The sequence below is a fragment of the Miniopterus schreibersii genome (assembly GCF_964146895.1).
Source record: "Miniopterus schreibersii genome assembly, chromosome: 15".
In the NCBI taxonomy this organism is placed as follows: domain Eukaryota; kingdom Metazoa; phylum Chordata; class Mammalia; order Chiroptera; family Miniopteridae; genus Miniopterus; species Miniopterus schreibersii.
The window spans coordinates 36010362-36035187 of NC_138115.1; the positions used below are offsets into that span (position 1 = coordinate 36010362).

General features: G+C 39.4%; 1 protein-coding gene across 7 annotated transcripts in view; it reads left to right on the forward strand.

The window, feature by feature from the left end:
- LOC308567966 (uncharacterized protein) overlaps positions 1-24826 on the forward strand; it is a 433265-nt gene that overhangs the window by 294596 nt on the left and 113843 nt on the right. For all 7 annotated transcript variants that reach the window (XR_014000420.1, XM_081160216.1, XM_081160215.1 and 4 more), the window contains one exon: positions 8264-8379. The gene's annotated coding sequence lies outside the window, so the exon portion shown is untranslated. The remainder of the gene's footprint in view (positions 1-8263; positions 8380-24826) is intronic.

The window sequence follows — 24826 nt, forward strand, 5'->3', positions numbered from 1 at the left end:
ATATTCTTCATGGAGCTGTAGAATATTGTTTTTGCCACTGTTGCAAACTGGGCAGGTGTGGGATGAATGTGAGATGGGGTAACTTTAAGTAAATGGTTTTTCCAGCATCTCCATATCTCAGTCGATGAAACAGTTAAATAAATTAGTTTAATATGTTTTCTTGCATAGAAATAATCTCTAATATTTATTTCCCCATCACACTTTACTTCTTTGGCCCTCTCTTATGTTCTTAGGCCACCCAGTAATCACAAGGATATCACACAGCAAGAGTTCTTTCTTGGCATCCAAGTCTGCTCTTGAATGCAGGCCCATGAGGGAGGCAACCAATTGATGAGTCTCAATGCATCTCTCTCTCAAGAGGCCATTTAACCATAATTGAACACTAGTTTTATGTTTAATGAATAAAGAATTGGATCACTGTCAATTATTTAAGACATTTTTGAGAACATTAGATCTCTTAGAATATAGGAGATGAGCCAGTATTATCTCTTAATTTCACTTAGGTTCAATTCTTTATTTGTAAAATAGGAATGAGTCTTCAAAGAACTCCAGATATTTAGTAAGACATCTCATTGTATCCTTGAAATAAGATGGGAAAATTGTGAGATAGATTTGTAATCTGCAACTCATTGAATTATGATAACTCCAAAGTGATAATTATTAGATTTAAAAAAAAATTGAAGGAGGATTTTTGTGGCAAAAGATAGGCTTTGTCCTTGGTTACATTTAGCACTAAATTTAATCAGTGATTCAAATAAGCATATGGAAGATACAATTATTAGATTTTCAGATGACACCCTAAGATCCAAATAATACAGTTGGTGAACGAAGCATTTTTGCAAGTATCTAAATAAAAAATAATGATAAAACGTAAAAGAAAAGAAAATGTGTTATGAATAGTCACAAATTTCTGGATTCAAAAAACCAACCTGCATGAGAACCCATAGAAAGACACTCTACCTAGTTACAGGAAATGACTAACCAGTATGAAATACCTACTGTTTGCAGTACTACTATATTTTGTAAATTCAAAAATTAACAGCATGATGTAGCTTCCAGGAAACTTAACATTCTTTTATGTTGCATTAATAGATGTTAAGTTATTCAAAACAAAGGCATAGTTTAGTTTTTTCTTCTTAGGAGACAACAGAATTATGTTTACTTGGAGACATCTTATCTTAAGGGGAACAAAATAAATTGTTTTGCTTCCATATTAGAGAGGAGAAAATTGAAGTCAGACAGGGGTTAGCTAAATAAGCCACATTATGTTAATCTTGCGGCATTAAGACAAAATTTAGCCTTCCGGAATCAAGGATCTGTCAAAAGTTGAAAGTTTAGGATTCCATGTGAATGAGCTAGGATTTAGGGAAAAAAAGCTTCAGCCCTTTTTGAGATTGAAACTCTTATTTTATTTTATTTTTTTATCGGAGGGAGGGAGGGAGAGAGAGAGAAAGGGAAAGAGATCAATTTGCTGTTCCACTTATTTATGTATTCATTAGTTGCTTCTTATATGTGCCCTGACCAGAGATCACACCTGCAACATTGGCATATCTGGACAATACTCTAACCAACTGAGCTACTCGGCCAGGACTGGAACTCTTTTTGAGGACTCGGGGACAAGACCAGTCATGATTCTGGAAAAGCATGTCAGAGATCAGGGGAATCCTGAACGTCTGAAAATACTCAGCCGCTTAGGGTTTATGCCAAGGACCACCACATCCGTAAGCTCAAAATCTCAGACTTCACATGCTCCTGGGAGCAGTGCTCTTGAAGTGTTGGCTGCCTTGGCTGGGGCTGGATGGAAGACGCTAAGCGTGTGTATGTTTAGCTTCAAGGACTCCATCTGAGTGGGCAAAGGAGAAAAGGAGCTGTTTAAATCCCTGATCAAGCAGGAGCTTTATGACCAAAGAATTTGCTTTTGGAAAAAAAAAAAAAAAGAAGAATGTTGAATTTATGAGCATTAGGACTAGATGGGTAGGGAGACAGCATTCAACTTTATCCCGTGATCCCACCCTCATACAGGTGAGCCGAGCTCTTACATGGAGGCAGCCGAGTTTTATTGATGTCTTTTATTTGCCTTTATAGTTTCTCTTTATCCTGAGGACTTTGCCAGTACTCTGAGACCAGTCATTTCCTAAGCACATAAGCAGGAGGAGAATTTCTCTCTGTCTTTTTTATTTTCTTTAAAGAGATACAAATGACCTGCAACACTGGGCCAGCACATGGTTCCCGGGACAAGGTAACTTCAAAGAGATTTTGTGAGTAGCACAATTCGGTCAGCTGGGAATGAAGAGCAACATGCTCTGCAGAATCCCCAAAAGTCAGACAGAAGAGTCAAAAATGGAATCGGGTTGACTCCGTGGTAGGCACGGCTGTGCTCAGAACAGATACCAGGAGGGCGGCGGGTCCGAGAAGACAAGGCTGCTTCCCTTTCATGGAGCAGCTCTCTTGTGAAGGCAGGGTCACAGTCGCTAAGGAAACAGCAGAAACCGGAGTCCGACTGTACAGGCTACAGGGGCTTGCTCTTGGATGCGAATTACTGTTACCCCAGGAGACGGCTGGAATGAGACCGCTACCTGCCCGGAGCGCACAGAAACGCACCACCGGGAGGAAGGCCTATGCCAGCGCAGGATGGGAGACACGGCCCTGGCCAGCGGGGCCTGGCAAAGACTTTCCTCCGTTATGAGTAAACCCTAGGAGGTACGATTTAACCTATGCCATGAATCTTTAACGGAGAGAAAACCACTGGGCAGGGTAAAGTCTGCCCGCAAACCCATGTGTCCTTGCTTGTGATCTACACCAAATGGCGATTGCGGGCCGTTTGGAAAGAGTTATTGTCCTGCCACCAGGTCAGCTGAGCAGCACGGGCGTCCGTGCTGACTGCAGGAGCCAGCAGGTCGTCTCGGCCCTCGGGGCGTCACCTCTGGCTGGGGTCTAATTGCTGGCTGCCGTCCCGTGGGGCTTCAGCCAGGCTGGTACATTGATCGACTCCTGGAAGAGCCAAGAGCGACCCGTCCCAGTGACTTTGGAAGCGAGGCTTAACTTTTGTTTATCATCAATTCAGTTTTTCTTAGAGGTTCCTGAAAAGTTGTGAGTGGGGGAGAAGAGGTTGATAGGATAGAGAAAATGAAAAAAAAATGCCAAAGAAAGAAAAAATAGTGCTGAGTGAAAAAGAATTTTGCTGATGCAGCAATTTTCAGATTGTGTCTCAGACCCGAAACTCTGAAGGGTATTTTTTTCTTCTTCTTTGCATCAGAATATTTTTAATGGGATAAATAAATTGGAGAACAGCCAAATGAAAAAATAATATTGGTTAAATAAACTATTATATGGCCAATGTTATGATGCATAGCCACTGAAGTTCCACCCAGAAGATTATTTATCAATATGGAAAGAGGTTCATAATACATTATTGACTGAAAAAAAAGTAAGGTTAAAATATATGTACCTATGACCCCAATTTTTGTTAAAAATATGTACATACCTATATCACCTCTGGATTATAATCTCATCTTCCCTGTATTCTTAGTACCTAGAGCTGCGCTTACCTTATAGGCAATGTTTATTTTTTTGTTTTGTTTGTTTTTGTTTTGTTTGTTTTTGTTTCTGATTGTTGTCTTATTTTAAGAAATTTTTTTTATCTTTATTGTTGAGACTATTGCAGATGTCCCTTTTTTAGCCTCACTGATCCCCTCCACTCCACATCCATCCCACCCCCAGTATATTTAAGTAAATATACTAATATTTTTCAATGGTTATAACCTGTGGAACCCATCTATTAGGAATTACAACAAAAATAATAAACATATACCTTTCTATGGTCAGTCTGTCGTATTTCAAATCTATGAGGTGACATCATTCCTCGTTTCTTTTGTGTTTTTTTGTTTGCTTGTTTGCTTACCCTATATGATTAACTGGCCAACTAAATTCTATATATGCCTTGTTGTTTACATGTCCTCTGGCCATATTTTTCTATCATTATCCTTGACCTCGTAGTTTTTATTTTTATCAGAGTAATCAAACTTCTATTTCGTCAGTTTTGCTAGGCAGCTGCCTTTCCTCGCCTGACCTAACTTCTCTCGCATCTACCCATTTATCACTCTTTCTGTACCCTATGGCTTCCATACCTATATGCTACCTAGAATTTTCACGAAAGATTTTTTTTTTAATTAACCAAGAAGCTAAAGTAGGCAAGTACTCTTACTTCCATCTTCCATTTCAAACAGTATATCTGCCCCCGAAGGTGTCACTGTGGGGACGCCCAGATTTTATGTGTTTGTGTGGATATATTTGATTCAAACTCCATGTTTTATTCAGGACCTCAGATTTTGACTTTGTGCCAACCTTTAACTCCCAGTGCATGGCCGTGTTGAGTGGGCTCATGCCTCCAAGTAAATGCCATGGTAACAGTTGCTTTCTTCTACATATTTTCTTTCTTGGAGTTTTTAATAAGCCATATGATTTTGACCATGCCTTCGATTCATTTAAAACCACTAAATGTCATGCTTTTCATTACTAAATGAAGGAAAGTTACAGTAGGTGATCTATATTATGAGTCTTTCTAAGATTTTTCAATAACTTTTGATATGGTTTTGGACAACCTTCAAACTGTATATTTGAGGGATGGATTAGCTGGTGACCTTAATGGTAAGGAGAGGAAGTTGGCATGCAAAGCCTTAGGAAGACAGCTCTGGGGTCTTCAGGGAAAGTGCTGTCCTCACTGACTGGTGACCAATGCTTGCAAACAATTGCTTCATCCTGACGTGAGGAATTCTACTCCATGGAATGACTTGCAACTCTGTCATTTCATAAACAAATTCCAAATGCTGGTGAGAGTTAACATCTTGCATATTAAAAAAACCCCCACACCCGGCCAGGCGTGTCTCAGCAGTTGAGCATCGACCTAGGATCCAGGCGATTGAGGTTGGATTCCCAGTCAGGGCACATGCCTGGGTAGTGGGCTGGATCCCCAGTGGGGGGAGTGCAGGAGGCAGCCAATCAATGAATCCCTCATCATTGATGTTTCTCTCTCTCTCCCTCTCCCTTCCTCTCTCTGAAATCAATAAAGAGATATTTTTAAAAAAATCACTTCAAGACAGTGTCTTCACACAAAGTGGAGAGTTAAAATGTGGAAATGCCAGGTGGTCCAAAAAAACTATTTTTTTAAAAAAAAGTTTTTATTGAATTTAGAGCAAGAGGAAGGGGGAGAGAGAGAGAGAAAAACATTAATGATGAGAGAGAGTCATTGAACGGCTGCCTCCTGCACGCCCTCTACTGGGGATCAAGTCTGAAACCAGGCATGTGCCCCCATTGGGAATTGAACCAGTGACCTCTTGGTGCATGAGATGACTCTCAACCAACTGAGCCACACCAGCAGGGCTCCAGCAGAACTCTTAAGCTGAGAAAGTTTATTTGATATTATTCACATTATGCGTACAGAGTACAGCTAGTGCGCTGCTGTTAGTGCTGAGGCAGAGATGCCAGTATGTCTCCATGGGAGGCCAACAGATGTTGACCCACTCTTTCTAGAAAAAGTGCAGCTCCATCTTTTCAGCTATCTCCAGGAATTGCTGACCATAGTTAATAGGGTGTCATAAAACATATACCACAATATTGGTGCATAAAAGAAAACTTAAATAAATTGAACTAAACAATTACCATTGTAATCATTTCATTATTGTCTCTTTATAGACCCTGAATAAATGAAACTGCTTTCTTTGCTCTGTGGAGATAAGCGATTTCGCTCCCTAGTCTGAGCGGTGTGGCAGTGATGAACAGCTGTGAATGAATCCAGTACAGGCTACACAGACAAGACAGCAAATGATTTTTAAGCTCAATAGCCCATGAACAATAACTGTAATTAAACTCAATAAAGAGCAAGAAAAGAGAAAAGATGCAGAATGAAAAAACCCCACACAAACCCCCCCCAAAAAAACAAAAAACCCACCACAACAGCAAAACCTGGAACGAATGAAAGAAACCAGCAGAGCCCCAGGGAAGTGCTGAGGCCACTTTGCTTTGCATTCAGCATCATTGATCACCTTGGATGTCAGATACCCTCCCCACCCCCACCCTCGCCCCCCACCCAAGGGATCTAAAGGCGAAATTCATGGTCAGTATGTCCTTGAATATATTCACTGGAATTTTGGAGTGCTAACAAATGACTGGGAAGAGTAAAGCGTACCTCGAATTTTCTTGCCTCTCCCCTTTTCACCCTTCATCTCCGCAGGCAGTGTTCTGTGTTAACGGCAACGCAGCATCTGAAAGCGTCTCTGCTGGGATAGTCTGTCATTTCCCTTGTTTGCTCCCAGCATCTTCTTATCTAACACGTTTGACTCTGACATTATTTATTTAGCGTTTTCTCCCTGGCCTCGTTTTTTTGGGTCTTCCTGTCACTCTTTGTGGGATGTCCCTGACAGTTCATTGATGTTCTCGTAGAACCTGGTTGTTGTGTTTTCCGGATGCAACATTGAGAACATATTGAGGAGTCACAGGAAACATATGCACAGAGCAGGGCGTGTTTTTTTTTTTATCCACAGAGTGCCTGGCAATAGAAGGTTAACGTGCCAATTTCAGTAGCCACTTCCGTCTCACTAATATGAAAGAATAGGGTTTCATGTTTCCGATTGCGCCCTCAAAAAGCATCTTCCCCAATGTAAATCTGATCAGTTTCAGGAAGCTGTAATAATCCAGCTGCGACTAATAGAGTATGTGAGAAAGATGTGACCAAAAATCAAATCAATGCAATGCAAAGGGTGATGGCCCTATTTTGTTCCTAAGCGATGGGAAATATAAACCTACTTCTCTCTTTTGTGAAGTAAATCGGATAAATTGAATAAAATCATTTTAAATCAGCCAGCGATAATCTCTTTCTGATGTGGCCATCACATTAGCCAAAATGATAGCAAAAAGAATTCAATCCAAATTGAAAACAGTCTGAACCCACGAGTATTTTACTGTCATTAAATTTTCTGTTTTGCAAGAGGCTGGCACACAGCTCTGCGGTGCACTGAGTAACCTCCACAGATTTTTTTTTTTTTTTGGCCAGGGTTTTATCATTATTTTTCAGACATGATACAACAAAAAGGGCCAAGGTTCTCAAGAACCGTGATCCTAGATTCAAATTCCCGTGGGGCGCGTATGACTCTAGTCAATTGCTTACAATCTCTGAAATGCCTGTTCCAAAAGTGAGGCTAATAGTAACTATTTAAGAGAATTGGGCAGAGGATGCAAGACCATATCTAGCTTATACACCATAGTTTTATATAGCATATTATACATATAGCATAGCAAATTTCTTGGCAAATATTAGGAACTCAGTATGTCAGGCCTACTCTCTTTCCCTACTTGTATCTTAACAATGATAGCTAATGTCAATCAAACTCTTTTTATCTGCGAAATAGTTTATTCTTGTTATATCATTTATTTCTCAGCACATTTGTAATATCCATTTGCGATGTTAAGCCACTGGGTTTTTCACTCACCACTCTGCATTCCCTTTTACTGTAAAATACTTGTCCAGGGACGCACTGCTGGTAAGGTTCAGAGGGAGAAGACCTCAGGTGTGTCTGACTTCAGAACCCATATACTTAAACACACTTAAACTTCTCTGCTTTCATAACACACCAAGGAGAGACAGCAGGTTTCCCCCCGCCAACACTACTCTCTTTATTCCTCTATAATGTATTTGCCTGATTCTTGGCCTCAGCAGATGACCTGCTGGCTCTTGGAATATCTACTGCCCTGTATTAATGACCTATTGCTATCTAACGAATTAACACAAAACTGAGTGGTTTAAAACAATACGAATTTATTGTCTTGTAGTTTCTGTTTGTCAATCTTGGCATGCCTTACCTGTATCCTGTTTCACAGTTATTCTCAAACCTGTAATCAAGGTGTTGGCCAAGGGTCTGCTTTCTCACCTGAAGGTTCAACTGGGAAAGGATCTGCCTCCAAGCTCGCTCATTGGTTGTTGGCTACATTCAATGATTACTTGTTGGACTGAGTGCCTCAGATCCTCACTGGCTGTTGCCTAGAGGCTACTGTTATAGGCTGAATTGTGTCCCCCCCATACCCTTGACATTTAGATATTAAAGCTCTAATCCCCAATGTGCACTTGGACATGGGGCCTTTAAGGAGGTAATTAAGGTCAAACGAGGTCATTATGGTGGGCCCCCAATCTAATAAGACTTGTGTTCTTGTAAGAAGAGGAAGAGACACCACAGACCTCAATCTCTCTCTCTCTCTCCCCACATGTGCACAGAGGAAAGACCATGTGAGAACACAGTGAGCTGGTGGCTGCCCGCAAACCAAGGAGAGAGGTCTCCCAGAAACCATCCCTGATGGCACCCAGATCTTTGACTTCCAGTCTCCAGAACTGTAAGAAAATAATTTTCTTTTACTCGAGGCACTCAATCTCTGGTGTTCTGTTATTACAGCCTGGGCAGGCTACGACAGCTACCTTTAGCTCCCTCATCACAGCTACCTTAGCCTCTTTATTAGAGTGTACAAGCTGAGAAAGCAATACAGAGAGTCTGCTAATCACAGATGTGACGTCCCCTTCAGGTGGCTCCATTCTATTGGTTGGCTGCAATTTACTCAAAAGGAAGAGATTCTACCAGGCTGTGAATACAAAAAGTGGAGATTGCTGGGCCCGTCTTAGAAGCTGCCCACCACACCCCCTGACTCTTAGGCGGCATGCTTGGACTTCTGGTTATTTCTGTAACTTGGAGCTAATGGCAGCTTTGGAGCACTAACCTCCCTCTCTATCTGACCATGTTATCACGCCTTCTTTGTTCACTCTTTTGGAATTGCCTCATGAAATTATAGGGATACCTTCCCCAGAGGCCTCTTCCTTGCTTTCAAATGAGAATTGGAGACCTGTCTACTCTGAGGGTTCCCTTCCTCTCCCTCATATATTTTATTTTTGTCTTTCTGACTTTGGCCTGGCCAGGGAAGCTTCGAGCATGTTTCTCATTCCCTCAACTCTCTCTCTTCTTTCCCTCTTCTCAAGCTGTCAGGACTGGAAATAGCTCCCATTGTTTTTTTCTTTCTGTTTGGGAAAGAATTTCATTTTGTAAAATTCTGTGATCAAATTGCAAGAATTACCTCTTGATATTTTAAATTCAAGAAAGATGATAAGAAAAAGAACACAAACACCTCTTTTAAAGACAATCCTAGTTTTCACTAATGTCTTGCTGTAGACTTTAAAATTCAATTGAGATGGCAGAAGCCAAAACCTTAATTGTTTGTAGTCATGTTATAACTGCTGTCTTTCACTCTTGGTCTTCCCTAACCATTGGTTTTGAAGTAGATGCATACCTCTTGGTGAGGAAATAAAAAGTCATAAATAAAAAATGCAAAGATAAAAAAGCACATTGATATTTTTTTGAAAAACATTACCTGTTGCAGGGATTTTCTTATACAGAGAAGGTAGAAAAGATCTATCACCTAAGGAATTTGTCTAATTCTTTCTATACAAAGCTTCTCTGTAACAATATTTGTACGTGTGTAAGGCACAGCTTGGAGCAAAGCCAAACCACTCTGATTCTAACAATATGTAGCAGTACATCTGTTCCCAGGCTAATAGAGGGACTGGTGAAATTGTGCTGTCATATTAGAGTCCATAGTCATTTTTAGATCATTGATTAGGAGAAGCAGAGTCAGGATTTTAGCAACACTATTTCAAAAAGTGTTGGAGCACATGGGCCTCTAGGCCCAGTGGGCATGAGCCAGAACCACCATGCTGCCTATTACCTGGAACACTCACAATCACCTTGGAAGCACAGGTGCTGGGGCACCGAACCAACTCCAGCGGCATTGGCCTTGCCTCCGCCTCCTTACAGAGGCGGAGGCAAGCTGTGTACGCATGGACCCAGAGTCTCAGGGGAGTTTGGGAGATTTTTCTTCCCAGAAACAGGATCAAAGTGGAAATCATATCTTAGAAGATCTTTGAAAGATTTATATTAGAGACATGATATATCACTACCTATTGAGTTTGTAACTTTGTTACTCAACTCAAAGCATCCAGAGATTTGTTGCACCTCTGGAGCACAATGGAGAAATGGTTCCTGGGGTCTGGGTTGTGAGTATGACACACAGTTCCATGCAATAAAGATCAGAAATTATAGATGTAGTTGCATTATGCTATGGAAATTGCACATAAATGATTAGTATTCTATATTTGCATTCATAAAAGTAGAATTCAGTAGAATATATTTGTCTTTCCTGGGATTTGGGGAACACCTGTATGTGCTATTTTAGACATGCCAGTGGTATCATGCACACATGCATTCTTTCAGCCATTCAAGATTCAAGGCATATTTACTGAGTAGTACCTACATTTCAGGCACTGCTGAAGGCAGCGAGAACTCAGGCAGATATGCACTAGATGATAATTCTGATGGAATGATAGTAGAAATTACCCATTTTTTCATTCAAAACATGATTTCCTACAAGGCAAGTTTATGAAATGATGAGTTGATTATTTGCCACGAAAGGAGATGACAGCTCTAATAATGAAGTTTTTTCTATTTAATGGTCTGATGTTTGCTATGTAGAGGCAGATATTTCTATAGAAAATCATCATATCTTACTGTATTTTTTAATTATGAAGGATTTTAAGGACCATTTACTTGAGTTCTTTAGAGAACAGAATTCGGTAGATTCTATGAGACCCAATGAAAAGAATTAGGCTCATTTTGCCCTGCTGACATGGCTCAGTGGCTGAGCGTTGACCTATGAATCAAGAGGTAATGGTTCAGATTCCTAGTTGGGGCACATGCCTGGGTTGCAGGCTTGATCTCCAGTGGAGGGAATGCAGGAGGCAGCCGATCAATGACTCTCTCTAATCATTAATGGTTCTATCTCTCTTTCAGTCTCCCTTCCTCTCTTTAAAATCAACAAAAACATATTTTAAAAAAAATTAGACTCATTTTATTTAATCCCATCATTGATTAGGCCTAGAATTGCCATTACTGGAACAATGAGAGTCAAGAAACGAAATTACTCTTGATCTACTATTTCTCACCCATAAACATACCCCTCAGTGCCCACAGGAGGAGATGAAAGGGAGAAAAATCAGGACAATAAAACTGCCAAGTAAAACTTCACCTCATCTAACGTCACACAAAGGAAAGGTGTTTTGGTCTATATTAATTCAGAGATGCTCCCTTTACTTCTCACGCACACATATTGGTGGCTTTCATATTGAAGGTGGAATCTAACTTCCCTTCTTATGGATGTACCATGGATTTAGTGACCTGCTAGATCAACAGACGGTGGTGGGATGACGTTATGGGATGTCCCATGTCAAGTTGTGGGATGCCTTGAAACTTCTGCCCTGTATCTCTTGGAAGGCTTGCTCATGGCTGCTCCCTCTGGGACTCAAGCACCATGCTGTCAGAAGCCCACACATGTAGAGGACGTGTGTCCAGTTTCTCTAATCTGGAGCTCAGCTGAACTTCCAGCCAACAGCCGGTATCAACTGTGGGTGAGCTGAGCCTGCAGATGACTCCAGCCTCAGCTGCCATTTGACAGAAAGCAAGTGAGAAATCCCAGGCCAGAACTGCTACAATGAGCCAAGTCAACTCAGAGAACCGCGGAAGATAATAATAAGTAGTTTTAAGCCACTAAGTGTTGAGGTTGTTATGCAATTTCAACTGAGTCCACTCTGAGTTTAATCAATAACTTCAGGAAAAAAACCTAATGCTTCTCACTGCATCTCACAGAATCTATTGATCTCTGTTCCCCAAAGAGCTAAATTAGATCATCTTTAAAGTTACTTCCAGTTCTAAGATTCTCTAAGAAAAGATGGTTTTCTGCAGAAATACCATATTGGAACAGATGGCTACTGGTTTTCTTGAATAGATTTGTCACTGCAGCATCAATTGGTTAAAAATGCAATTAATTGTAATGCAAACTGCTCTTTCAAGTTTTACAAAAAGGTTTTCATAAAGATCCCAATACTCTACGTGGACCCAAAACATCAACAACCCATAGACCATTATTCTTCAAGCAAGAATATGAAATCACAGTTTCTAGTATAGTAAGAGGCAAATTTGGGAATTGAGGAAAATTATTGTATATGGCCAACATTTCTTATTACTGTTTTCTTTCTATTATCAAATTCTGTACTCTCTGAAGGCTAGGATACCAGTCGTTCACATTCTGGTAACATTTGAGTTACTTTCTTTACTCTAGTCATGTTTACTTCATACTTTTGAAGAGGCAGCGTGTATAGTGTACTTTCTACTCAGAGTTGGGTTACAATTCCAGTTTTGCAACACTCCCAGTTGTATGATCTTAGGCAAATCCTTTTACTTTTTTAATGTCAACTTTTCATCTAAAGTAGGAATGGCATATTCTGTCTCCAATGCATTTTGTTAATTGTGAGTTTGAGTTTATTATTAATAGAGATAATTATCAGATTGTCATATAAAAAGGGGGCATTACTGTAAGACTATGATGTGAATGGGACTGAGAATCCAACTGGAAATAGCCGTATCTTTCTTGTTTCCTCAAAGACTTCATCTCATGATATCATTGTTTATCACTGCTTTATTGACTAAATTTTCTTCTACCTATTGTTATTCTCTACACAGTGTTCTGAATAAATTCCGGGGGAAGCTAGCATAACTGGCTAAATTAATGATATTTTGCCTTCTGGGAATTCTGATCTTCATGATTTTTTTCCCCATTTCTGAGTTCATCTTACATGATCCCTAGTCCAGAGTAACTATTAAATAATCATTGTTGAATAAATGAATGAATAAAGGCATGAGATACTGGAAGTGGCAGAAATCATGACCAAATTATTTGACCTTTGTTACTCTTAACAAATTAAATGAGATCATTTATGAAAATGTCCCAGTTCTAGTTCTAGCACATAGTAAGGCTCAAAAGATATTTGTTTTCCTATTTACTCTTTAGTTATTTTTAAATGAATGCTGTTCTTTCTATTTGAAGAATCATAGTGATAAAGAAAAAATATGTTTGGGGGAAAAAGCGACTTCCTATGCTTCTGAAATCGACCATGTAGTAAGTCACCTACTCTCTTAGATAATTTTTTTTTAAAAATAGAAAACTTCTCTTTACAAGGTAACACTGTTTAGTTTTGTGGATAAAGAGGCTCTGGGAATACTGAATTCTATGATTCTACACCCCTTTTAAACACTCACAGACATTCTTCAGAATATTGAGTATTGTTCATATTCTATCATATTTTTCCCCTGGGAAAAAGAAAACAATAGTAGCAAGGCATTCTGAAATGTTTAGAATAGAATCGTTGAAAAATCATTTAAAGATGCATATTCTTGGGGTTGTGAATTCTCTTATAATCTCTCTCAGTAGGGCCTTTGGAGGACTTCATGGTGAGGCCGTGCTGGTATAATGAATGGTTGTAAGATCTTGGTTCTTAGGGACAGAGAATACATGCTCTCTGTTCTTTCTTTCCTTGTGGCCATAGTATGTCTACGAGGACAGCACCTTGGCCTTTAGAGAAGTTGTGCCCTCCCATGCCAGAGTACCTTCATTCTCAAGAAAACTGGATTCTCTTTTGCTTCTGAAATCTTTGCCAAAAAAGGATTTCTTGTTAAACCAGTGCCATTACATTTGGATTTTCTCCTTTGGTTCCCTACTGTCCTTCTTGCAGAGCTTTGGAACTGACCTAATGTAGCTTGCAAAAAGTGCCAATTTAATTGAGTGATTCTAGGTAACTTGTAGTTTTGTTTCTCTCAGCATTATTAGAGACATAGATACAGAGAATTCAGTGGGCCAGGTCAGCTCTTAAACCCTGCTCTTGCCCATTCTGTGCCTGTGGCATCACGTGGCAATATTTTTAGCTGGGGTGAAGAAAATGGCGATGGGAGTCATGTGGACAGGAACTGGGATTTAAGGGCCACACTTTGGGGGTATCTGCCAGAATCCTGTTTACTGGAGGGAATGATGGGAAGATAATGTTGTGGGATGTAACCAGTGCAGTTGAGAAAAATAAAAACAAAAATAAAAACAGAAGAGTCCTACAAAACATACCCACAGAAAGAAAGCTAAAAGAGCAACGTATTCCAAGCATGGTGGAAATGCTAATGCTTCAGTAACAGATGAAGAATTTGGCAACATTTCCAAAGCTAAGTATTGAACATGGAGAAAAAGTGAACTGACTCTTGAGTACAAAAAATAAAGGGATACCAAAATTTATTAGTAGTTGATCTAACTAGTTGTATATTTGTGTTTCCCTTAAATGAATTTTAAATCCAATAAAAACATTTGAAAAAGTGGGGAGGGGGAGATTTGTCTCTCTTTCAATATTTGGTTTTAATATTGGACATTTTTATTCATCAGTACTTAGCCTAGCTGATAGCAGTTTACAGACAGAAATAAGGTTACATGTATCCTTGCTGTTTTGAAAACCTGCTCACGATATGACAATAAGAACACCCAACATTTTCCTTCTAGACTTTCTATTATCATAATACCGCAGAATTCGGTAAGGGGTTTGAGGCAATCATTTTATAAGCTTGTATTATCTAGGATTCTGTCGTCTAGGAAGAGACCCTTTGGAGAAATGGGCCCTCGGGTATTTATTTTGCATCCCAGACAAACTCTAAAAAAATTAGTCTTATGTTGTGTTTCTTTTCAGCCCATATTCTCTTGAGCCGGCTTATTTTCATAAGCAGCTATAAGAAAGTAAAGGTGAGACCAGGTACACCATGAAGATTAGATAAAGAATTTTAGGGCTCCCCAAATAAAACAAATATTATTAATGTAGAACAGGATTGCTGTTCAGTAAAGATTACTGAAGCAGAAAATAAGCAAGGGCTCAGCACACTTTTTTCAAAGTGGTTTCTATGTTTGTTATATACTCTTATTACCACAAAGAAAGAGAAAGAGTTGATTTCCATTTTTGCAGAGCATTGGCCTCTTTACATCTGGCCCAGACCAATCCTAGGAAGTAGAAAGAAGTACTTATAAAGATAAATACAACCCATTGTCTTTCCCTTATTGGGCTGAACCAGCAAGTTGGGAGGAAGATGCATAATAAATTCAGAACATTCTTTGCCATCCAGGCAGCATTGGGGCAGGGTGATTAGTAGTAATGGGAGCCCAAGATCAGTTTGTGGACAATACTAAGTATATGCACAGAAGATAACTTCAGTAAACTCTGCTTTTTAAAAATTACACTGTCATGTTGGGCCCCTGAGAAATGGACTCCGAGATGGAGGTGTATGTGCCTGAGGTTTATGGGGTAGTACTCTCAGAAACACCTGTGGGAGCATGAACTGCAATGCATTAGCAACAGGGGCCACAGCCAACCCCCTGGGGGTACTCTGGAGCTGGAACAACCTTCTAGAAAGGTCCAGAATTGAAGCAAGAGGGAAAACCTTGGGCTCTGCCTATGCCAGTCTTGGCTGCCCCTATCCATAGGGATGGGACATGGCTTTGGTTGAAGTAACTCCCTCCTGCAGGAGGGACATATTATGTGAGGGCTCACATTCAAAATTCCTGATAGGTAATGAGTGTCTTGACTCTGAATAAAGGAAATCCAGGTGATAGACCCCAGATCCACTGCACACTTCATTAAATTTTAGCTCTGTGGTTCACTAAGGGGCAGGCCAAAGTTTTTACTGGTTTAGGATGAGCTTATAACTAAGGTGCAGATGTATGTGAGTATCGTTGTTTTGATTCTCTGTCTTATCTTCTTCATCTGGAAAGAGATGGCTATTGATAAGGGTCTTTCCTTAGCATGAATCCTGATCCTAAACGTTTGAACACTTTGGTTGAAGAGTGAATGCTATTGGGCCTGTCGGTTTCAAAGTCACTCAGGAGAGACTTATGATAGAGATGCGGTCTGTTTCTACACATATGGGTGAAGATTGAATGCCTTTGTTTCCCTTCAGTGAGCTTTACCCGACCCTTAATGATGCATGACAACCCCTCCCTTACACATTTGATAAATCTGCCTTCTGATAGCTTCTAAATATGAGGGATGTAGTTGAGACATTATGGAATTAGACATACACATATAGATGTTGTCAACCCTCAAGCTAGGCAATTTTGTGTACAGCATTTTTCCACCTGACGCAAGATATACCTTTGTCAGAAATGTATATTTGAACCTGATATTGTGTCTATAAAATTTATGCTCTGTAATATATACATAGAATGACTTCTATCTAGAATGTTGTCTGTAAACATCACCATTTTCTCTCAGTAACATAGAGGGTGGGGCAAAAGTCGGTTTGCAGTTATTCATATGGACAATAACACAATAATTAACAAATAATAATCCAAGAATAAACTGTGTTTCGAGTACTCACAACTGTAAACCTAATTTCCCCCCACCCTGTATTCCATCTCTCCCTCTGAACTCCACTAAATGAAGGTGCACTCTGAGAGCCAATGAGTAATGCACATGCGCAGGTGCTACATTCCTGGCAGATCAAAGAAAGATAACAGTGAAACTAATTAGAAGGTGCTTAAAAGATAACTGAGTTTTCAGCCCTCCTCAATTAAAGAGAGTATTCTAAGATACTTTGAATTGAGGCATAGTTGTTTTCTCTTCCAGATAGACCCCAATTGGTATTTTTTCCTGAACCAAACCTTTCTCAGACTCATTGAGAAATTTGTTCTGGCAAGAACTGCCTCCTTTTCCAGTAATAGGAGCCAACATTTTTATAGAGCATCCCACAGACTGTGCATCAGTGAAAGTCTTCATAAAAGTTATTGTATTATAAAAATATATGAAATACAATGAAATACACGAAGGTAAGAAATATACCTGTTGACAACAACAGAGAGAAAAATAAAAGAGCCATGTACACTGTGCAAAGTAAAGTAGGTTTCACTTACATACAGATAGCTAAATAATGAGGTATTCATTCCTTCCATACCCCCATTATTTATCAGTGGATTACTTACAGAAGACCACAAGTAGCTAATATACTACATTACTCAGGAAACACGGAAATACTTATGTATATGTGAGTGAATGTATTAATCTATCCAACTCTATATCCTAAGGCTAAGGAATAACATTAACTTTCATCTACATCAGAAAAGAAAAATTGGAAAATACATAAACTACAGTTCTATCTGCACTCCTTACCCAAACCAAGAAACAAATATTTAATTGAACATTTACGTGTCAGGCTGTGAGCTAAGTGCTGCCATTACTGTGGCGAGCAGAAGAGATTTGGTCTCTGTGTTCAAGGAGTTTACAAGCAATGGTGATATCTTAGTTTAAAAGATAATAACCCACCTTGGCTGGTGTGGCTAAGTGGTTAGAGCGTCAGCCTGAGCACTGAAGGGTAACGATTCGATTCCCAGTCAAGGGCACGTACCTTGGTTCTGGGTTCACTCCCTTCCCCTTGTTGGGGTGGGAGCAGGAGGCAACTGGTTGATATACCTTCTCACATCATTGTTTCCCCCTCCCGCCCTCCCTCCCTCTCTCTCTGAAAAGCAATAGAAATAATATTCTCAGTTGAGGATTAAAAAAAAAAAAGATAATAACCTTATAGAACTCTAACCAGCCAAGAGAAAATGGAAATATTTCATAATTTCATTGTCACTCTTAGGGGAGGGAAAGTAATGTACCTTTTACTCTTCTGAGTTCTTGGCTGAGGCCTCTGTTATAAAAGACAGATTAGCAAGAGAAAAACAAACATAAGTTTATTAACTGATATACTTCTTGTATACATAGAGGATACCCAGGAAAATGAGTGAACTCCCTGAAATGGCCTAAGCTAGCACTTTAAATAGTATGTTCAGCTAAAGATAAAAAGAAAGATGTTGGACTAGGGAGAGGCCAGCTGTGGGAGGTTACCAGGAAATCACAGGAAGCAAGAGTGTGATTTGCTCTGCAGATTTAACGTTCTACCTTCTCCATTGATAAGATTTTTGTGACTTAAAGTCATCCTCTTCAGGGTACAAGAAGGGAAACACAAATGGAGATTTGTTTTATAAATGTACATTTCCCTTGTAAGTAAAGGGTAACTTCTACTCTGTTTTGAGAGCTTCTCCTATGCCTACTTCTCAACATAAGCATCTTAAAATAATCCAAATGCCAAAGATGTATATTTTGAGGTGACATATCCTGCTACCCACACCCTCATATCCTCTGAAGCTTTGCATGTGAGTAGGCCACATTTTTTCAGCTGAACAAATTTGGGTCAATTAGCACCTCTTGGAACCTCAGTTTTCTCATCTGTACAGAATGGCTAATCATATCTACCTAGAAGTGTTGGTCTGAGGAATACCTATGATAATGTATTTAAAAATTTAGTGTTTTCCTTGAAGTACAAATATATGTACGGTCTGCGTAGTTCCCTTGCTTTCTGCTCTGTGGGGGTGGGGGCGGAAGGCATTTTACTTTGCCCGTCTAGGTTCTTTCAGTTAGTTTATAGTTAAATCTACATGAGGCAGATTAACAAGAGAAAATAGCCACATTTAAATATGTACAGAGAGGAACCCCACGTACACGAGAGAGTCAAAGACACCCACATGCACAAGCAGTTCAGAGACAGAAAGATAACATGATGTACATATGGAATCTTGAGTGAAAGAACGAAGGTAAGATCCCTGGAGTTTCAAAAGGGGAGGAGGGCCCTTTGCAGCTCAGTTAGAACAGATATTTAATAATGACAAGTTTACCCTGCCCTATATATAGGTCATAAAAACTTATTTCTGGTGATAGCTCTTATTATGGGCAAGACACCACATTTAAATTCTTTAAGTGAGAGGTGAACGTTTCTACTGAGTCCCCAGGGTCCTGATTGCCCTCATCTCAGAACAATTCACATGCCAGAGTAGGACATCTAGGGGAGCCTGTTCAGGTCCCTTCATCTGCCAGTGGTAGCTTACGAGCCATTTCTTTCTTTTGCAGCTCATCCAGAGGAAAACACAAACAGTCAAAAGAACATATGCCCCAATGGCTAAAAAGAAAGATCTAAAATGAATGTAAGGTTGCCAAGTACATTTTTCTCTCTCAAAGGCTGGGTCACACCAAGTCTGAGAGAAGGGTGAGATTTACAGATGGGTCCTAAGGGTGCACCTGAGAGATCTGGGTTGGTGAGGAGGGAGAGGTGAGGCGAATCTTTAGTCAAGAGGATAAGAGAAAAAGAGGAAGGGCGCCAGAGCTCCTGAGATATCTTCCAAAGCGAGTTCCCCTGGCCCATTCCCTGTGAGCCACCCTCCCACCCACCTGGATACCTGTAAACTTCCTTGAACAGAGAGCAGCAGACTAGAAATTTTCTTGAGAAATGAGGACATGAAGGGGAAAACGTTTTCTCTCGATCAAGGTGGAATTTAGAATTTCTTTCGGAATTGAGGCAGTGAGAGAGACATCACAAACGTAGCTGAATCAGTAAATACATATTAAGCGATCATGGCTGTATGAATATTGTTTCAGAATAGCATGCTCCTCTGCTTGCCCCTTCCCCACTCAGCTGACACTCCGGGTGACTGTTCACTCCAGCCCTTCACAAGTCAAGTATGACCAGAAGCATAGTTTGCAAATATGCTGCTTGCTCTTCCCTGTTGAGGACATCTGCCGAGCTCGCTCTTCGCTCCGGCATCCGTGTTCTCACATGGATGGGCCACAGCGTGGGAGAGCCAGTTGGTGCTTCTCCTCTCGATGATCATGGAGGCTGTGTGGGGCATGCAATTTAGCTGGAGCCATTGCTGCCTCTCATGGAGACTGCCAATGCGAACAGATGGGCCATCTACAACCCAGGTGGCGAGCGCTGCACAGATACAACTTAAAAGGTTTCCTCCTGGAAATGCTTGTGCCCTGCTTTCTGAAAAACTCAGGTTCAGGTGGGGACCTGCTGCAATTCAGAAGACAGAACTTTCCTACAGTGCTGGTCACTGGTCGTACTGATTTCTCTTTTCTCAGAGGAAGGACCCACCATCTGTTTCCTGTAACAAATATAAAATAAAGAGATAGTACACAAAGGAAGATAAAGTATACATGTTATACATATACACACAGATGAATAACTTTAAGTATCAAGAGGTTTTAATCTCCCCCAAAGTGCTATTACTTTCCAAACTCTTGATTTAGCCTCTGATTTATAGGGTGACTTCTAGAATTGGTACTCATTTGAAATGTTTTATTATTATGAGGTCTAAGTTTAAACAGCTTGCTTTTCTTCCTTAAAAAGAAGGTTAGGTGGAGGGGGGAGAGAGAGAGAAAGAGAGAGAAAGAAATGGGTGGAGGGAGAGGGAGAACACATGAGCAAAGCTATAGAGCTGCAGATGGGAAATACTTTTTACACGAAAATATTTTAGTACTGAGAATCAGACTTTGGAGTCCTCAGTATGGGCTGGTCTGGATAAAGTACAAAGCTTTTGTTGACATCTATTTGCCAACTCATAAGGACTTTGTAATGACATTCTTTCAAACCCATCTGGTGATTTAGCCAAGGCTGTCGAAAAGCTTTAGTCAAAATTCTGAAGAAGAGTTATAAAGCTGTGCTGTGTCAGAGGACTCTGGCAGCTGGTTCATTTTTTGCTGGACTCTTCTGGGCAGAAATGATATGATAGGACTTGCTAGAAATTGGATTGATTTAAGAAGGGGATTTATAATTGCTTAAACTAGATGATCTCACTTCCTTCTTTTTGTTTCCAGTTCTTATCATAGGCCTAAAACTGAATTTTATTTTTAATTAGCTCTTCTAAGGCTGCAATTAAAAGGAGGGTGGGCTGGATTTACACGTACAAATAATGTTACAGGATTCTGTAATCGAGCTTCCTCTAACTTTAATCTCAAAATAGAAGAGAGAAGATAGTACTCTATTAAAGCAAATTATAAAGAATGCACCACAGTGTTATCTCCCCAAATTTCCAGATTGAAGATCCCACAGTGTTAGTTATTAAACTGTCTCTGCCCCACACAAGTTCTGTGGTTCTGGAAAAGTCAACTCCTTTTCATATTCATTGTTATCAAAATATATGTGAAGTTCATGGTATGAGGAAAGGATCTAACTCAAGGAAAAATTAGAAGAAATAATTCAGTTTAGCCTGAAATCTGGAGATTTCAAGAATAGCGCTTGAAGATAATGAACGTTGGTACAAGTTTGGGAGTTTTTGATACCAATGTGGAGGAGGCTGTCTCAGGTTGATAAGTTCAAGTGGGTGTTAAAATGTTCATTTTCGCTTAAAATTTTATCTTTTGTCCACAATCTTAACTTTTCATCAGTCTTTCAAACTTCGTCATGTTTTTAGATGATTTCTGCTTCTATTTCAGGAGTAAATATTGGATATCTATATTTCTCTTTAACTAGGCTTGATAACACTTTGAGGTTAGAACCAAAGCACATTTATCTTTATGTCTTCAGCAACTATCACAGTATCTGGTAGGTAGTAAAAACACAATCAATATTTATTGAATTCAACAATGCACACATATTTGTGGAACATAGTTTGTTCACAAGGCACTGTGGGGATATAAGGTGGTGTAAGACAGGGACCATTCCCTAAAGTAACTTACAGAATGAAATACAACAAGATTTTATTAAAATACCGTGGAACAATTATTTAAACCCCTTTTGGTTTTAGCATTTTTTATATTCTCCTGACTCTCATTACTTAGATCACTGTTTAATGGTGTAAGTGCTATTTCTGAGGTAACATTTTCCTTTTGTCTTTGCCTATTATTTACTTTATTTCTACTCTTTCTTTAACTAATTACCTCTTCTCTCCTTTTTTCCACCTTGAGTTCTCCCTGACTTGTCCATACCTTATTAACACCCTTCTTTATCCATTTTCATTTTTCTACCTCTCTACTTTGCTCTCTTTCCACACCCCTCTTCACACCAAATACTACCATTTAATATTTATTTTTAAATTATTCCTGAAATTCTCTTCATGAAAACCTGTAACTTAACCAACCAGTAGATGTTAAGAAAATGCATTAATTACAGTAACTCCCCTGTTAGAGCTGTCAATGTAAGAATGTCCAAACCTGTAGGGAAATTTTTATAAGAGATTATTACAGTTTATTTGAGTCAAACAGAGAACATGTGTGGAAGCAAGATCTCAACACTCTGAGAAAAATGCTTTCCAGAATGATAATTTGTAGTTTCTTTTTATACATTTGGAATTAAGAAGGGAACATAAGATTACAGGAATCAGGGAGAAAGCAAGGCCCGGAGATCTCTATGATTAGATTACAGGATAGTTAACAAGATTAGGTGCTCTCTTGAGGGTAGTTCACTTCTGAGGGGTCTGAAAAAGAGACATTTCAAAGGTGTGTTAAACTAGTTGAGCAAAAGCAATGGAAAGGGCTTGCTTAAGGCCAAGGTAACCTTTTACTAGGGAAATTACAGGACCGAGGAACGAGTACCCACCATGACCTGCCCAGTTAGGATTTTATGATCTGATCACCCTGTGAAGTTACTTTAAGTTACTGAACTTGTACAAAGCTCCTTTTTTATTTACAGAGTTAATGCTTTAGGAGTAACTGGCCTACCTGAGTGATTTAGTAAGGTAATTTGAAGTCTCTGGGTTAAAAATTTCAGTATTCCCTCTGCATTTTCCATTTCCTGTTACTCTTTGCTCATCTCTGCTTAGTCTGTTGCTTCTCAACACTCACCCCAGTCTCAAAAGGCCTATGTCTTTTACCATTACCTTCAGGAGCATATATATCTGATTTCTAAAATATTATTTTTCTTATTTTCATAATCAAAACATTTTCAGAGCTATGTCCTTGCTATGGATGAATTGTGTCACCCTCAAATTTCAGATATTGAAGACTGAACTTTCAACAGGACAGTATTTGAGCATCGAACTCTTAGGAGGTAATTAAAGTCGAATGAGATCATGGGGGTGGGGCCTTAATTTCATAGGACCGGTGCTCTTATAAGAAAAGGGACACCAGACTTCTAGCCAGGAAGAGAGGGCTCGCTAGTATTCAGCTCTTACCTTGATATTGGGCTTCCCAGCCTTATAGAGCTAATATGTTTTCCTGAATTTTCTGAATAAATTTCTCTTTAACCTTATACCTTTTATCCAGTAGGAATAATGTTGTTGGTAGGTTTTTCTCTCATTTTTTAAATACAGGAAACTAATCCTAATATGGAGATTAACTAACCTTGAATAAGTTTATGGCCCCTTTCCTGATACAGAAGTTATAGACTATATTAACATGCAGAATCCTTAGCCCATTTACAGTGTGTGTCATCACTTGTGCTACTCAATTTAATTTCATCTGAAATGAAATTGGTGAACATCTTTTCCCATGTTTGGGAACCAATTTCATTGCAGATAAATTAAGCTGAGAAGCAAATACATACCAGACGTTGAGGTAGGACATAGAAAGGACAACAGTCTGGCCTTCCCACAGAGACACTCATCATTTTTCAAAGTAGATTCATGTATTTCCTTTTTGTAGGTTTTCTGAGTGTTTTAATGGATAATTGTGTAAAAACTAATAATAATAATTTTATGTTCATTGACAACGATCATTTGACAAACATTTTGCAAAATGCTTTATAAGCCATACATTAATCTTTATAATGCTACGTCTGAGCTATATTAATATGATTATGACTAGTTCTGTTTTAAAGATGAGGAAACTGAAGCATAAAAAGGTTAAATAATTTTCCCCAGTTCACAATTAGTATATAACAGAACTAGGTTTTAACCCTTCTGAGTCTCATACTCCAATCCCTCTATAAAACAACAAGTTATTTGTGTTGTTAAATGAAAACCTTTGAGGTTAAAAGTTTTTCTAAAAGAAGGGTTTTTTTGAGTCATATGCTGGCCAGAAAAGAGACTAGTTCTTGGGGTGTGCAGTCTAAACCATCAGCCACAAAGCTAGATTGAGAAGACAAACATGCCTGCTATCCTGGAGTGATGAGATTCTTTTATACAGTGAGTTTGGGGGAAGAAAGATGTAAGTTGTTTTAAAAGAATCTACATTGGCTATAAGTAAAGGGGGCTGGAGAAGGTAAAGAGGGGCTAGTTCTGGGATAGGTGTGGAGTCTGTAAGGAAAAAGTATTTGCTGTTTCTGGCCTGGTTGTGGGCAACATTCTGAAAAGTTCATGCCTAAGCAAGATGCCTTAGCATCTAGTGGTTGGTAATTCTATTTAGATAGCAGCCTGGAATTTGATTCAAAATTTCAACACACATTGAGGAATGCAGGCAGGGTTTTGTTATCTTCAGCTCCATGCTGTCAACTGATTAACCCCTCTTGTCTCTCACCCTCTTGTCCTCTGGCCTGCTGTAATTTAATTTAGGACATCTCAGAATTTTTCCTTGTCGGCTTAATTCCAGCTCCAACAAAGTAGTTAGACTGTACAATGCTACAGATCTTTATCCCTGGGATTCAAATACCATTCAGGAAAAAAATCTTAATGGTGAAATATAACATAAATAGGCGTTGTTTTAGAGAGAAACAACAGCGACAAACATCCTCCAATGACATCATTAAGGTTAGAAATATGTGGGAAGAAACCAAAGTTACAATTGGCTAAGCTACCACAGGTTTCATTCCAAGGAACATGCCAATTTGTCCATAGTGCTAGTTTTGTTGGCATAACGATTGACTGCTAAGATACCGGCATTTAAAAGAGACTGAGGAAAATGACTTAGGCTTTTATTGATGTTGTCACTCTTTTCCCATCAATGCATAAAGATGGTGGAAAGCTTCTACTCACTTCCAACCTTACTTTAGTCGGGGAGCGGGGGAATTAAATTTCCCTCCACCCTTCTAGGTTCTTGGCTAAGACACCCTCTATAATAAAAGACAGGTTAATAGGAGAAAAAAAATCCAGAAGTCCAATAATGTGATACCTCCTATATACATGGGAGAGACCCAGGGAAACT